The following is a 15391-nucleotide window of genomic DNA, read 5'->3' as shown; positions in this document are numbered from 1 at the left end:
CAGAAATACTTTTTTTCTTATAATATTGTACCATGTCCTTTGTTTAAAAACATAACTTTATTTTCCCCATTCATTGGTTAGAATAGTTTAACTGTTTTCATGTCAAAGTGGTCTTCTGAGAATGTAATAACATTATAGAAGTTTTTTTTTCTTGTCAGGTTTAGAAGTTTCATGCAAGATCTTGTCTTTTTCAAAGTATAAATTAATCCAATAGTGCCCTCTGTGAATTAAGTAACCGCATATGGATGAGCATTTGACTCTCAGTTTAATTATCCCTGATTCACCATTATTTTTCCTGAAAATATGTTTAGGGAGTTTCCATCTGACTAATAGCTAAACTGGTTTATTATCAAGGTGCATGTACACCAGTCCTCCAGTTGCTTTTAGTCACAAAACTTGTGACTTATTTCTTTGGTCTTTTGGGTTATCTGTTTAATAATAACAAAATAATGATAATAATATATATAAATATTATTACATTATTATTTACAAAGCACTTTGCATATATGCTCTCATTTGAATCTCTTGGCAACCCCATAGGATAGATTTTACACATATTATTATCTCCATACCTAGGAATTCTAATAGGAGGCACAATTATGAAATAGTTTGCACTCAAAAGAAGCAAAATCATCCCTTTGGAGATTTTCCTCCCTTTTAACATCCAGTATCTTCCTGTACAACTTAATAGAATCATAGAATACCTGAGCTAGAAGATCTTAGAGGTAATTTTTCCAAGTTTCTTATTTTACAAACAAGGAAATCAAGGCCAAGAGAGGTAACTTAATTTGTCCAAGGTCAAACAAAGAAAGGCTAGGAAGCTCAGCCAGAAGCCAAATCTCTTAAAATTGAATACAGAATTATTTCTACTACGCATTATTCCTTCTTCCTTCTACTCCTCTCTTTCCTTCTCTTTCTCCTCACTCTTCTACTCTTTCTTCTTTTCCCCAACTCATGTTACAGTTTTGCCACTGGTCCAATGTATTATCTATAAATGCTTTTAAGCACAGCATTTAAGATTGATAAGACAGCAAATTTGTCTTCTAGAATTTCATCTCCCAGGAATGAAATGTGACAGAAAAATTGCTTTGATCAAAACACCCAAGTTAATGATGAGATAATAAGTGTCCATCCAAAAACATTATGAGCTCCTTAAAATCAAAGATTGACTTTTCCATTCATTTGTATCCCCAATGCTTAATCAGCACAGTGCCGGCACATAGTAGGAGTTTAATACATACTTGTTGATGGTTAATTGAATCAAAGTAACCTAACATTATCATATTCAAAATTTTGGCATTCTAGCATTCTAAGAATTCCAGCCACACACACACACATTTTTCCACAAATAAACTGGTTTCTTTATTATTCCCCCCAAATGTTCCTACTCACTCTTATCTCTTTGATTTTGTCGTTCCCCTGCTAGAATCAGCTTCTTTATCCATTCTCCCTATCTTTTCTTTACGATCTACTAAAATGTAAAAAATATATTGGAAAAATTTCTGAACTTTGCTCAATGAGATGGCCAATTATAATTTCATAAGACAATGGCTCCTATCTCAGTAGAAGGCTTGCATATAATTTGGATGAGTTGGTAATGATAGAAATTTTATACTTTCAATGTTGCTCCCTATGAGCAAAAGAAAATTGTAGTAGCTTAAAAGAAACATGCGATGTGGTCATTTAAAAGCTCCATTCCAAAAATTCACATAGACTATTTGTATTCTACAGTATTTTGAGCTCATGTTGATCCGATCAGCCACAATTGACTTTAATGTAATTTGACTCTAGTGTAGAGATGTCATTTCTTCCTCTTTGAGAATGAAGAACAACTACTAACCAACCAATTATAGAAATGCCAAGAAAAGAAAAAAAAGAGCATCAATAAAATATGAAAAAATGCACAGAATAAAACAAAAAATAAATTCAAAAGGGAGGGCATAAACATGGGAAATTTTCATACCATTGAATATGCAGGAGGAGATAATGATGATAAGATAATATGTGCTTGCATGACATCAGAGACATGATATTCTTTAAGATATTCTTTAATAGCATTTTTAGGGAGAAAGGAAAAAGGACTTTGAAAACTGCAGGCATGTAGGGGAAGCCTTCTCAACACATCCTTGATTTCCAGCTTGTTTTGTTCGAGACTTTAGGGGAATTTCTACTTGTAGAATATCAGAGTCTCTCTGTCTCTCTCTGTCTCTGCCACTGTCTTTGTTTCTAACTCTCTGTCTCTCTCATTTCTTTCTCTCTGTCTCCCTCTCTTTCTCCTTATTTTGCTCTCATCAGAAGATCTTATTCACTCTTTTTATGATTTCTATGTCTTTTTATGATATATGTGCATATACACAATTTCTATAATTTTTGTTTGCTATTTTGCTCAGATCAATGACTTTGCTTACCACTTATTATTTGTGAATGATATTTTCTATAATCAGTATTGATAGGACCAAGTCAGTGAGTAAGATTTCTTAAGTTGTATTTGTTAGAAAAACATTTGTGTTTTCACCTATTATGTCCCATACTAAAAATAGTAAGAGGGGTAGATACTCATCATTCTAGTTGAATAACACTGTTAAAGAATGGAGATTAAAAAAGCCTAATTGTGAACCTTCTGAAATTCACTTTGAGGCAGGAGTCAAAGTCTCACATGGAAGGAGTAGGATTACAAAGATATCTATGTATCACTAATAAGCAGAATTCAGATAGCTTATGTGGATATACATATCCTATGTGTACATACACAAGCTAACATGTATATAAGAAAAAAACTATACAACAGAAATTCATAGTTTCATTTAGTATTGCTTTTTTGTTCTTTTTTCTATTAAAATGTTCACACCTTAATGATTAAGTTCACAATAATTTAAAAAAATATTTCTTAAAAAGATTGAGTAGCTCTACAAAATCCATTCCAATCACTTCCTCAAGATTCCTGAACTACCTCTTATCAAGAATTAGTTATATTTATAGATTTATAATTTAAAGGGAACTCAGAAGTTCAGTCTAAACCTTTTGTTTTATACTTCAGGTAACTGAGGCCAGGAAACTCACTTCCCTATGGTCATATAGCTGGTTAATAGCAGTCACTATTTAAAACCAGTTCCTCTAATGCTGAATCCTGAATTAAGCTCTTGGGACTATGCTACAGATACAGACATTCTAGAGTGTGTCATTCAAGAACGTAGCTGATTTACTTCAAACCAACTCATGAGAACCAATTGTCAAATTTTCATTGTGAACACTTACACCTCAGAGATCAACAAATACTGCAAATCAGAGCTTGATTTATTGATTGTATAGAGTAGAAAATGATGGAGAATGGTTAAAGTAAGTTATAACTAATAATATTGCTGTGTTCATTTTTTTGAGAGCCAATTGTTAAACATTCACCAGCACATTCCTAATGCAATTATTCTCTGGATGAGACAACTTCTTTTTTTTGTCCTTACTGTCCCCCAGAAGTTTGTAACTGATCATGCCTCATACCTTTCCCTGACCCATTTGGGATTTTCTTGGTAAAGATACTGGAGTGATTTGTCATTTCCTTCTCCAGCTCATTTTACAGATGAAGAAACTGAGGCAAATGGGGGTAAGTGACTTGCCTAGAAAATGTATTCCCCTCACCTTTAATCCTAAACAATAATCTGATCTAGGAAAACATACTTTTTAGCCTATTTAAAATCAGTTCAGAATCATCTAGGAAGGTCAGTAGGTAAAGTACATAGAATTAAGCTACTTGTCATGATTCATATTATTTAGCAATTTAGGCAATATCTACAAAATAAGCAAATTGGTCATAATTCCACCAAAAATTTGGCATCATATTGACAATTAATTGATTTTGTCATGCAGTGATGGGAAGTGATTACTAAATTAGCAGGAAAATAAAACATACTTACTTCAACACTGTTTTGGAGGCTGTCTAGAATCCTGTCTCCATGATTAAAGTTTTTTCTACTATCTACATCTATCTATATCACTGTCTACTCAATAAATTCCAGTGGCAACCTATCACCTCAAAGATCAAACAAAAGTCCCTTTATTTGGAATTCAGAGCTCTTCATAATTTGCCCTCTATATTCCAATATTCTTATACCTCACATCCCACCACATGCTCTGTGCTCCAATGACATTTATTTTCTTGCTATTCCTCTAACAGTACATTTCATCTCACAGCTAGCCATTTTCACTGGCATCTTCCATTTTTGGAATGTTCTTGCTTTTTATTTCTACCTCCTGGCTTCCCTGTTATAATCCTACCTTTTATAGGAAGCTCTTGTTCTGAGACCCTCCCTCTTCTAAGAATTTCTAAATTATTTTGTATGTAACTTGTTTGTAGATAATCTTTTGCATGTAAGCTTCCCCATTTGACCATGAGTTTCTCAGGTCAAGAACTGTCTTCTGCCTTTCTTTGTATCCTTAGCATTTAGTATAGTGCCTGGCACATACTAGGCACTTAATAAAAAGTGGCTGATTGATTGACTGAATATCTCTCATCTGAGGACCAATCCAGTAAATTTGGAAGTTCATCACCAATAGTTTGACTGCCTGGTAATTTGGGACAAGAAGGTTATTCATTTTTTGCCAGTGAACAAAGACTTTTATATATATATATATATATTTATATATATATATATATATATATATATATATATATATATATATATATATATATATAGCAGAGGTGTTGTAATCTGCATCAACGAAGGGGAATACCCAAACCAACAAAATCCTATTTAACTGACATTTCCACACAATACCTTTCCCAGATATGGGACTTTAGAGAGAACACGGAAATAAACTGGTTGCTGTCTACATATCGGGTTCAGTTGGGCCTTAAACTTGTGTAACACAAAGTTTTATAGAAATAAGGAAAGAAGATACTGTCTCACTTTTGAATTATACTCCTTAAGATGGCTTTAATTATATGTCAATGTCATCTTTTTATATTGTGATTCATATATATATATGTGTGTGTGTGTATGTATAAAACAATGTTATTCTTAATTGTTGTTTTAGTCATAGAAATATAAATTTATAATTAGAAACAACTTTAGAAGTCATCTAATTTGGCACACTCATTTTACAGATGAGGAAACTGAGTCTAAAGAGCTTGAGCTATGATACTGCTTGAGATCATGTAGTTTATGGTAAATTTAGGACTCAGACTCAGTCATTTTGGATAAGGGTCTTCTACATCCCACACACAGTCAATAAACAAACACATCAATACTTATTATATGGCAGGTATTAAGCTCTGGGGATACAAAGAAAGGCAAAAACGTCACTGTCCTAAAAGATCTCAGTCTAGTGGGAAGAAAACATTTAAGTCACTAGGTACATATGAGATCTATACAGAAGTAGATGGACGATTATCTGAGAAGGAAGACCAATAGCAATTAGGGGGATAGGGAAATGTGTCTTGGAAAGGAAACGTCAGACATTAAAGAGCAGAGTGCTCATTTCAGGCATAGGGAAGAGCTGGTAAAAAGAAAAAGATTGGAGACTAGGTCAATTTATTTGCATCATAGGATTTGTGAAAGAGTATGTTACTGCCATTATCTTAGAATTTTATAACTGGAAGTATTCTTGGAAGTCAGCTAGTCCAATTCTGTCATTTTAGAAAGAAAGAAACTGGACCTTTCTACTTACTTACAGAGAAAGTAAATAAAATTACAAGGTTACCCAGACAAAAAGTGGAATAATTGAAGTTTAAACCTAAATACTCTGGTTACGCTTAAACTTTCTATCTACTACACTATTTCCTTGTGCCACATGATTCCAAAATACCAACTTTACAATCAAAAAATATTAGAAAAGTAATTATTTTAATACTAAATTGGGGAGTAGGGGGGAAAATGATTGACTTTGTGAACATAAGTAAGTTTGTCCACAAGGTGGCTCCATAGAACAACTTGTGCTTTCTAAATGAATGAGGTAGTCATAATCTATGCTAGGTTTCCATTATTTTTATGATTGAATCTCTATTTTCCATAGTATAAGACTTTTTTCAACCATGAAATCAAGAAAATCCAGAGAAATTAATTATTTGATTATTGATAAATTTAAGATTCTTAGATGCAAAATTTATCCATATGAGAAAAAATCATATTCTGTGATACAGGAATCAGAATCTCTCAGTCAGAAGCTATCTCAGAAGAAACTATAATCTAACCCAAATGTGGATAAGCTCCTGTTCAGTTTATCCTGAGAAGTGATTACCTATCCACTGCTTAAAGATCTTCCAGTAAAGGGAACCCACTATATCCCAGAAAAGTAAATTCTACTTGTGAATATTTATAATAATTACAAAGATATTGTGTTTTATTATTGGCTCTTATACAAATTCCATCCATTGCTCCTCTTGTCCCTAAGGCCAACATAATAAGTCTAATGCTCATTCTAGATGGTAATATTTCAAATACTTGAAGATTTAAGTTCAAATTCCACTGGACCCAGATGGCTCTGCAGGGGAAAGTGAGGTAGGTGACCTTGACCAGCCTTTCCTCACTTAAATCCAATTTACTTACATGTCATGGAAGCACGTTCTTGATTTCATGGTTCTCTTCCAGAATGAAGAATAAATAACAACAGCAATAATCACTACCTCTGGCCCTGTCAATGTCCTTATATGTAAAATGAAAAGGTTGGACTAGATAGTCTCTGTTATCCTCCTGCTCTAAAACTCCACTATGTTCAGCCAATTGATCCTCACATAGTATTTTTTCTAGGCCCATCACCAATTTTGTGCCCTTTAGTTGACAGTCAACAGCTTCTCAAAGTTCCATCTAAAATATGGTTCTCAGAACCAAAGAAAACCATACAGATATGTATAACCAGGATAGGAAACAATGGGTTTTTCATTCCCCCAGTTGAAATGATGATTCTTTCACTAAAATTCTCCTTCTCACACTTTTTGGATTTTTTTTTCCCTCACATTATTGGCTCAGAAGCATTTAAAATAAATTCTATTGAATGCAAGGTTGCAGAGAAAAAAACAAATACTATTGCCCCACGTAATAGGAGCAGAGCCATTCATATCTGGAACTTGTGTCAAACTCTCATATGTCATTTCTAAAATAGCACTTTTAACATGTCACATTTAAAGATGTGACATTTAATATATCAGCTTAGCAGCTGGATGTGCAGATATTTCTACTGGGACCCAGGATGAGAAAAATTAAGATGTTGGGGGTCTAGTTCTGCCTCAGTGTGGAACAGGTTTAAATGCACAGTCCCATCTACTTTCTCTTCCTCCATAATATCCTGAGATCCAGTGTCCCTGTTTAATTTTCCTCTCTCTGCTCTGAGTATCTACCATACAATCCTCTGATCTCCTGCCAGCACAGGGCTCGCTTCTGAAAACTAGCCTTCTTTCATCTCCAGGACCTTTTTTGGAATGGGAGCCTCATTGGGCAACTGTATTTCTCCTTTACCCTGAGATGGGAGGGGACTCTTTGGAGGAGAGTGAAAAGCCTCACAAGTTAGATCAAAAAAAAATAGAAAAAAAAAAAAAGAAAGAAAGAAAGAAAAGAAAAGAAAAAAACTAAGTGCCCAGGTCATCTACATCTGGCAACAGAATTGCAATGAATAAGGAACCTGGGTTCAGTGAATAGAATAATAGTTTTTGATCTAGCCTTCAAGGACCTTAGAGATCATCTAATATATTTTAAGAAAAACAATATGCCGTACTGTCTAGAATTCTAGACCTAGAATTAATATAGATGTAGGTATGAATCCATGTTGACTAGGATACCCAGTTGTAGTCTTATGCTACACCATGTTCATTCTCCCAGGTTTAGTATCTTTAACTATAAAATAATAGTAGAAATGTCAAAAACAGTATACTAAAGTGAACAGAAAGTTGGCTCAGGAGTCAGGAAGATCTGGAGTCATCTCTGGCGTACATTAACTGGACATGTTAAACCTTTCAGTCACTTAATTATCTGTCTTAGGCTATAGGTATGTAATGTTCTAGTATATGTAGTATGCCAGAGTAGGTGCCAGTATATATTGGCAGAAAAAGATCCCTCGCCAGGATTCCCTATGCCAAGGAAGTCATAAATCCACTAAAAAAATCCTCCCAAAAAACAAAAACGTAGACCAGTAGTGTCTACCTCCCATGGTTAAATTCAATGAAATGATGTATTTTAAATGCTTTGCATATTTTAAGACTGTAATTATTAGTTATTGTAATCATCCTCATCTTCATCTTCATCACCATCATTATTATCTAAAAGATGTTTTTAAACTGGGGCTCATGAACTTTCCTCTTAATTGATGACTAGATTTCTAGACAATTGGTTTAATTTAATAAATTAAATTGATAAGCCTTTTAATACTTTAAAAACATTGCTCTGAGGAGGAATCCATACTCTTCAACAGGGTACCAGTCTACCTTTCATCTAAGGCAACATCTTTGACTGATTGAGAAGCATATGAAGGAGTTGGGTTAGTTCATATCTTATAGTTCAGTATAAATGATAAACTTTGTCATAGGGGATTATTTCAGGAATTGAAACAATGTTAGTAGATTAAAATGTATTTATTAGTGATATGACATATAGCAATAATTATATATGTATATATATAAAATTTGTCCTTTTAAGGAGTCTTTCTCTTATCATCAAACATTGTGGGAACATGGGATGCATCAAATAATATAAAGCCTATCCACTGAATTTTAAACTATTTTTTATACGTTTTCACATCTATTATCTTACTTGTTCTTCATTTTAAAAAATCTCCCAAGTTATGGAAATTTGAATTATTGAGTGTGTCTAAAGTGAGTGACCAACATCTATCCTATTTCACTAGGTATGATGAGCCTGAGATTTAGAACTGGAAGTAAATTGAGGCATCTTTTTAACAATATAGAGGAACAGAATTCAGAGAGCTTGAGTGAGTTTATCTAAATCAAACAATAATAAATAAAAGAGCAAAAATTTGAATATTTTCTGTTTCCAAATCCAATCCTTTTTTCTTATTTGTCTCTGAAGAGATGGTCAGGATGTCTAAGGAGAGGCAGCAGTAATCATGAATGTAACGTTGGTCCTGAAATCAGGTTCAAATTTCCATTCAAGTCACTTACCAGCTGTGTGGCCCGGATAAATCATTTGCCCTCTCTAAATTTCAGTTTCCTTGTATGTAGAATGAAGTTCAGGATGCTTTGTAGCACCATAGTGTATAGAGCTCTGGGATCAGGAAGACTCATCTTTCCAAGTTCTGGACTCAAACACTTAATATCCATGTCACCCTGGGCAGGTCATTTAACTCTGCTTTAGTTTCTTTATATGTAAAATGAGTTGGAAAAGGAAATGGCAAGCCATTTCTAGTATCTTTGTCAAGAAAATCCCAGATGGAATCATGTTGATTTGGACAGTGCTGAAAAATTGACTGAACTGAAAACAAAAATTGGACCTGATTGACTCTAAGATCCCTTTCTGCTCTATGAGCCTTTGAGTTCTGGCTATTTCTTACTGATAAGGTGAGTCCAAGAAATTACTATTGAATCTCTATGAATCTCTGTCTCCATGTATTAAAAAAAAAGGATATCTACTTTATTTTCCTTATAGAATTCACTATTTATTATGGAGTTGTCAAAGGGATCAAGGGAGATTTTGAATATAAAAGCACGTTGTGATACATAAAATGCTATATGAATGTAAGCTAATATTATTATTGCTTGTCTTATGTTAAACTATTTTAAACCTTCCTTTCATAGCAGTGTCTTTCAGAGATTTATTTTTTAAAATCCTATATAATGGCACATAGCTATATCTGAGTGATAATAATCCATTCCTCATGAAATATTTAGGTTTATGTACAAGCGTCTGAGCTGCATCTGGTCCTGAGCATTGCAAGGAAGCAGGAGTGTGGAGAAACCATGCCTTTTTATTACGAGTTTTTAGAACATACCCATGATTTCAGACAAATTTTGAAAATGTCAAGTTCCAAGAGGCACATCATTAATGAGAATGTGCTATGTCATGGTCCTTTCCCCCCTTCCTCAATTTGGACAAATGTTACCAGTTTCACTGCCTTTAGAATCATTATAGGATAATAATTTTGTCATCCCTTTGGGTTTTGAAAACAATACTCAAAGTAATCCCTTTTTGATCTGATGCTAATCCAAGATAATTGCTTTTGGGTTTAATAGGAAAACTGAAAATTCTTAATGCAGGATTTACTGAATGGATCTTTCAAAAAGGGACTTTGGGGGACTTCCCACCCTCCCACTTCCACCTTATTGAAAACAGGTACTTGTCTTTAACAAAAAAGAGTTGTAGGCCAAACTGCTCTTTGCTTCACTGAATGCCAATTGCTAGTTCCTTTTGGAAATAGGAATAGATCTCACCTTTGAGGAACTCAGACAGGTGCTCTTTAGAAATCCCCCATTTCATACTAGTTGCCTAAGCTTTTGTTTTAAGCTATCATGGATATTCCTCCAAGTCCCTAGCATTTGGGTCACTGGGGCCTTATGTAAAAGCTAGGGAGATTCTGTCTAATAGGCTTGAGATTTTTGATAAATAAAGTGTCAAAATTATATTTGCCAAAAGGTACATGAGAATTTTGGTGAAAAATACTTTTGAAAATGCTGCTAGTTTAATAATAATATAATATTTTCAAAGTGCTTTATAATTTAAATTTCATTTTATTTTCAAAACATCCTTGAAGATATCATTATCCCTATTTTAGAAGGGGAAATTAACACAAACAAAAGTTAAGTGACTTGCCTGAGATCATATCTAATAAGTGATGGAGGCTAGATTTGAACTCAAGTTTTCTCCACTCTAGGTCTAGTATTCGATCTATTTCACCACCTAGCTTTAAATTAACTTGTTATTGGATAATCCACTCTAGGAAGAAATATTGAACTGTCCTGGACCAAGTCAATGCATCAATAATCTTTTGTGGGGATATTGTGAGGATTTCTTTCAAGAAGACAGCAATCCATCAATAAGATTTCTTAGAGAAGTGCCTGGGAGCACAGAGAGTTTAAATAACTTGACTGTAGTCAAAATCATGTATCAGATATGGTATTTGAACTCAAATCTTGATTCTTGAATTCATATTCAAGATTTCACTCCAATGAAATCAAACATTTTTGTCTCTGGCATCAGGATGACAAATGCTATCAATTTGCACCACATAGTATAACATGAAACTTTCTCCTCCTTTTTTTCTTGCTTTTTTTTTTTTTTTTTTTTTTTTTGGCCTTCAGAGCATTACTTATAAGGAAATATGTTTTGCATGATTTCATCTGTATAATGGATATCATATTTCTTACTATTTATAGAGATGGTGCTGTTGGGCACTAGGCTCATAGCCACCCCTCTTCCCTACCATTGGGATTGAGAGAACTGAGTCAGGAAAAACTTGGAACTCAGAACACCTTTATATATTATTGTGTCATAAACTCCAGGTGCATTATCTCAATCCTTGCTAGGATAATATCCTCTCTGTTTGAGTATTATCCTTCCCCTTGCTGTCTACTGTTCTCAACCTTCTTATCTTGATCTCTATCCTGTCAGGATTAAGTAATGATCCTTTCCTAGAAGTATGACTTGTTCACCCACCCAATGGCTTTGCCTCCCCTAATCTGCCTTTGTTTCCCCAATAAGATGCATTCTGTTTGCAAATCCTAGTTAGCTAAAACCCTATATAATTTCCCTGCCTTAGTTTATCTGGGCAGAATGCTTTGCACATGAATCCCATTTAGTTGGCTAACCCCAACTCTCCATATTAAAGATTAAAAACCAATCTCTGTCTCAGTTTCTTGGGTATTACAATGTAGGAAGAGAATCTGTAACCGAAAATGAATATAAATTTTAAAAGTTTCTTTAATATCTGACTTCATAAAATATAACTTCTTATATCTGCTTCTGCAATCAACATGTCAGACCTTTAAATACAGTTAAAAAAAAGTTAACATACCCCCCTTAATTCTCCTCCTCCCCCCCCTCCTCCTCCCCCTCCTCCTCCTCCTCCTTCTCTTCCTCCTCCTCCTCCTCCTCCTCCTCCTCCTCCTCCTCCTCCCCCTCCTTTTCCTCCTCCCCCTCCTCCCCCTCCTCTTCCTCCTCTCCTCCTCCCCCTCCTCTTCCTCCTCCTCCTCCTCCCCCTCCTCTTCCTCCTCCTCCTCCTCCCCCTCCTCCTCCTCCTCCTCCTCCTCCTCCTCCTCCTTCTCTTCTTCTCTTCTTCTCTTCTTCTCCTTCTCCTTCTCCTTCTCCTTCTTCTTCTTCTTCTTCTCCTTCTCCTTCTCCTTCTCCTTCTTTTCTTCTTCTTTTCCTTCTTTTCTTCTTCTACCCTTCTTCTTCTTTTCCTTCTCCTTCTCCTCCTCCTCCTCTTCCTCCTCCTCCTCCTCCTCCTCCTCCTCCTCCTCTCCTCCTCCTTCTTCTTCTTCTTCTTCTCTTCTTCTTCTTCTTCTTCTTCTTCTTCTCTTCTTCTTCTTCTTCTTCTTCTACTTCTCCTCCTCCTCCTCCTCCTCCTCCTCTTCCTCCTCCTCCTCCTCCTTCTTTTCCTTCTTCTCATCTTCCTCCTGCTTCTTCTCCTCCTCCTAATCCTCCTCCTCTTTTTCCTTTTTTTCCTCCTCCTCCTTCTCTTCCTCCTCCTGAATATGCCCCATTCTTCCAAACCTTCCTCAAATGGCATTACTTCAAAGCCTTTCACCATTTTGGCTATCTTCCTCAGAACATTTTACACCTTATAAGTGTCACTCCTAAATTGTAGTGGTCAGGAACAAATATAGCACTATAGATGTGACCTCCAAGTACTATAGATGTGGCCTTACAAGGACAGACCATTGATGTTTAGTCTTTTTTTTCAGTTTTGTCCAAATTGCCATGACATCATTTGGGGTTCTCTTGGCAAAGATACTTGAATCGTTTTCCATTTCCTTCTTCAATCCAGTTTACAGACAAGAAAAGTGAGGCAAATAGGATTAAATGATTTGTCCAGGATCACAAAACTATTAAATGAGTGTGGCAAGGAGGAAGTACAGTGTATAGAGCAACAGGCTTCAAGTCTGGAAGATTCATTTTCATGAGTTCAAATCTAGCCTCAGATACTTATTTTATTAGCTTTGTGACTTTGGACAACTCATTTAATCCTCTTTGACTCAATTTTTTCATCTGTAAACTGAAGTAGAGAAGGAAATATTAAACCATTCAAAAAATGGGTCCTATGAAGTTAGACAAAACTAAACAACAACAAATGATTCTCTACTGCAAAACTAGATCAAATTATTTTTATGGTTGCCATAGTTTACAATCACACCAATCAATCAAGCTCATGATCTGCTTCCCAGATGTTTGTTTGTTGTTTTTCAGAAAGCAAAACAAAAACCATCATGTAATTATGCTTAGCTCATTGTATATGTGAAGGTGATCTTTTAAACTCATTTTAGATTTTATACTTATCCCTATAAATTTTCATCTTCTAAGATTTAATTCAATGTTCTCTTTGTATTCTAACTCTATTGCACAATTTGTTTTATTTCTCTCCTACTTCTGTGTAATTTGTAAATTTGATAAAAATGACATTTATGATTTTATCCCTGTCATGGATCAAACATCTCCTACTGTACAAGAAAAAGCCCTGATCCCTGTGATATACCTTCAAGGAAATCTGCGTCCAAACTTGAGAGATGATACTATTCATAAAAATATCAATGAGTTCCCCAGAATTCTTTCTAACTCGCTATAAGCCTACAACCTCTTTCTTTAAAATTATCTATGGCCTTGTCTAACTTAAGCCCTTTCCTGTTCCACCCCCACTCTAATTATTAGTATTTGTTTTCGCTTAAATTTGTTTTTTGTATTTTCTTATGCAGATACATTTTGTATTTCTCCAAGTAAAATGTTCAAATGAAGTAAATTTCATTTTTGTCTTTGTGAATGTCCTACTTAGCAGAGTGATTGGCACTTGTTTATTTTTTATTTTTTACTGATGCAATTGAGGTTAAGTGACTTGCACTAGGTCACACAGCTTGGCACTTGTTTATTGAATTAAAATTTCATAAAATCAACCAGATAATTCACTCTTTGTTTTTAATTCATTTCAATCATATTCAAGAGTGAGACCTTCATTTTGGACTGAGTCACAAATATGCCAATAAAAGTCTTTGTAATCCAATTCTACCAATCGAAATATTGACACTATATATAAAGTATTATCTCCATGCTACTTAATATCCCTAACAAAAAAAGAGTTGATGATATACAATGGTCCAGACTGAAATGTAAAGGGATAATAAAGACAATAGCAAATATATGTAATGTGTATTTATGTAGCTCGTAGAATTTTATAAAGCACTGGGTACGTATATTATTTCACTGAACCCTCATAATAACCCAATGTAGAAAAGTAGCACAGGAATTATCTTCTTCAATTTACAGATAAGAAAAACAAATTTTAGAAATAAAATGATTTGATATACCTACAAAAGTATAAACTTTGAACCCAGGTGTTCCTGACTCCAAATCCTGATATTCTGCCCACTACAGACTGGCAGGTCCCCTAGTCCCACATAAAAACAACCATTGAAGAATTTGGGGGGGAGATGTGACTTCCCATTCATAACTCAGTCCTTTAGGGTAATTATATATAACTTAATATATTATATGGAGAAATAAATAATTATGAGGATAAATCCGAGGATCCCAACCATCTGACTTACATCTAAATCTCCCAATAATGAAATAATTTTATTTGGCTATATTTGTATTCTAATTCACTTAATTTTCATCTTTTAATTAATTGAAAGAGAGAGAATCTAGGTGGGGAGGAGCATAAGAAAAGAGCCAGTGAAGCCTTGTTGCCTGACCAAGAAAGTTTGGCTTGGGTGTCAAAGGAGAGGTCACTGTGTTCCTAAGCCTTTATGCCTAATATCAAGAAACAAGTTGACAGTGGGCATTCTTCCTGACTAGTCTCCAAAACTACCAAACAATAGTTTTTCATTGTTCATTAACCAAAGGTTGAGATTACTAGTGGCCTTCAACAAATGGAGATTTGGGAGTTGAAGTCTTAGCTACAGCAACATTTGGAAATGAGCACATTTATGTTGTTGTTATTTTCATTGTCATTGTGGCTGTTGCTGCTGTGCTGTTTTAAAATATGAAAAATACATGATTTATATTGTCTCATTTCTTAAAAAGGAAGAAAATATGTCATTACCCAGGGAACAGGTAATGTATATTTTCGTTATACCGTTTATCACTCAGTTTGTTTTATAAATTTATATTAAACACATATATATGTATGTATGTATATGTATATATACACATGTAAATATGTGTATGGATATACATTTTTTTTCTTTTAAAAATTAAATAAGTTAATTTCCTTTGTACAATTTGGCTGCCTTTAGTTTGAGGTTATAGTT

This window comes from Antechinus flavipes, chromosome 2, assembly GCF_016432865.1.
Source record: "Antechinus flavipes isolate AdamAnt ecotype Samford, QLD, Australia chromosome 2, AdamAnt_v2, whole genome shotgun sequence".
Lineage (NCBI taxonomy): Eukaryota > Metazoa > Chordata > Mammalia > Dasyuromorphia > Dasyuridae > Antechinus > Antechinus flavipes.
This window is presented reverse-complemented; position numbering follows the sequence as displayed.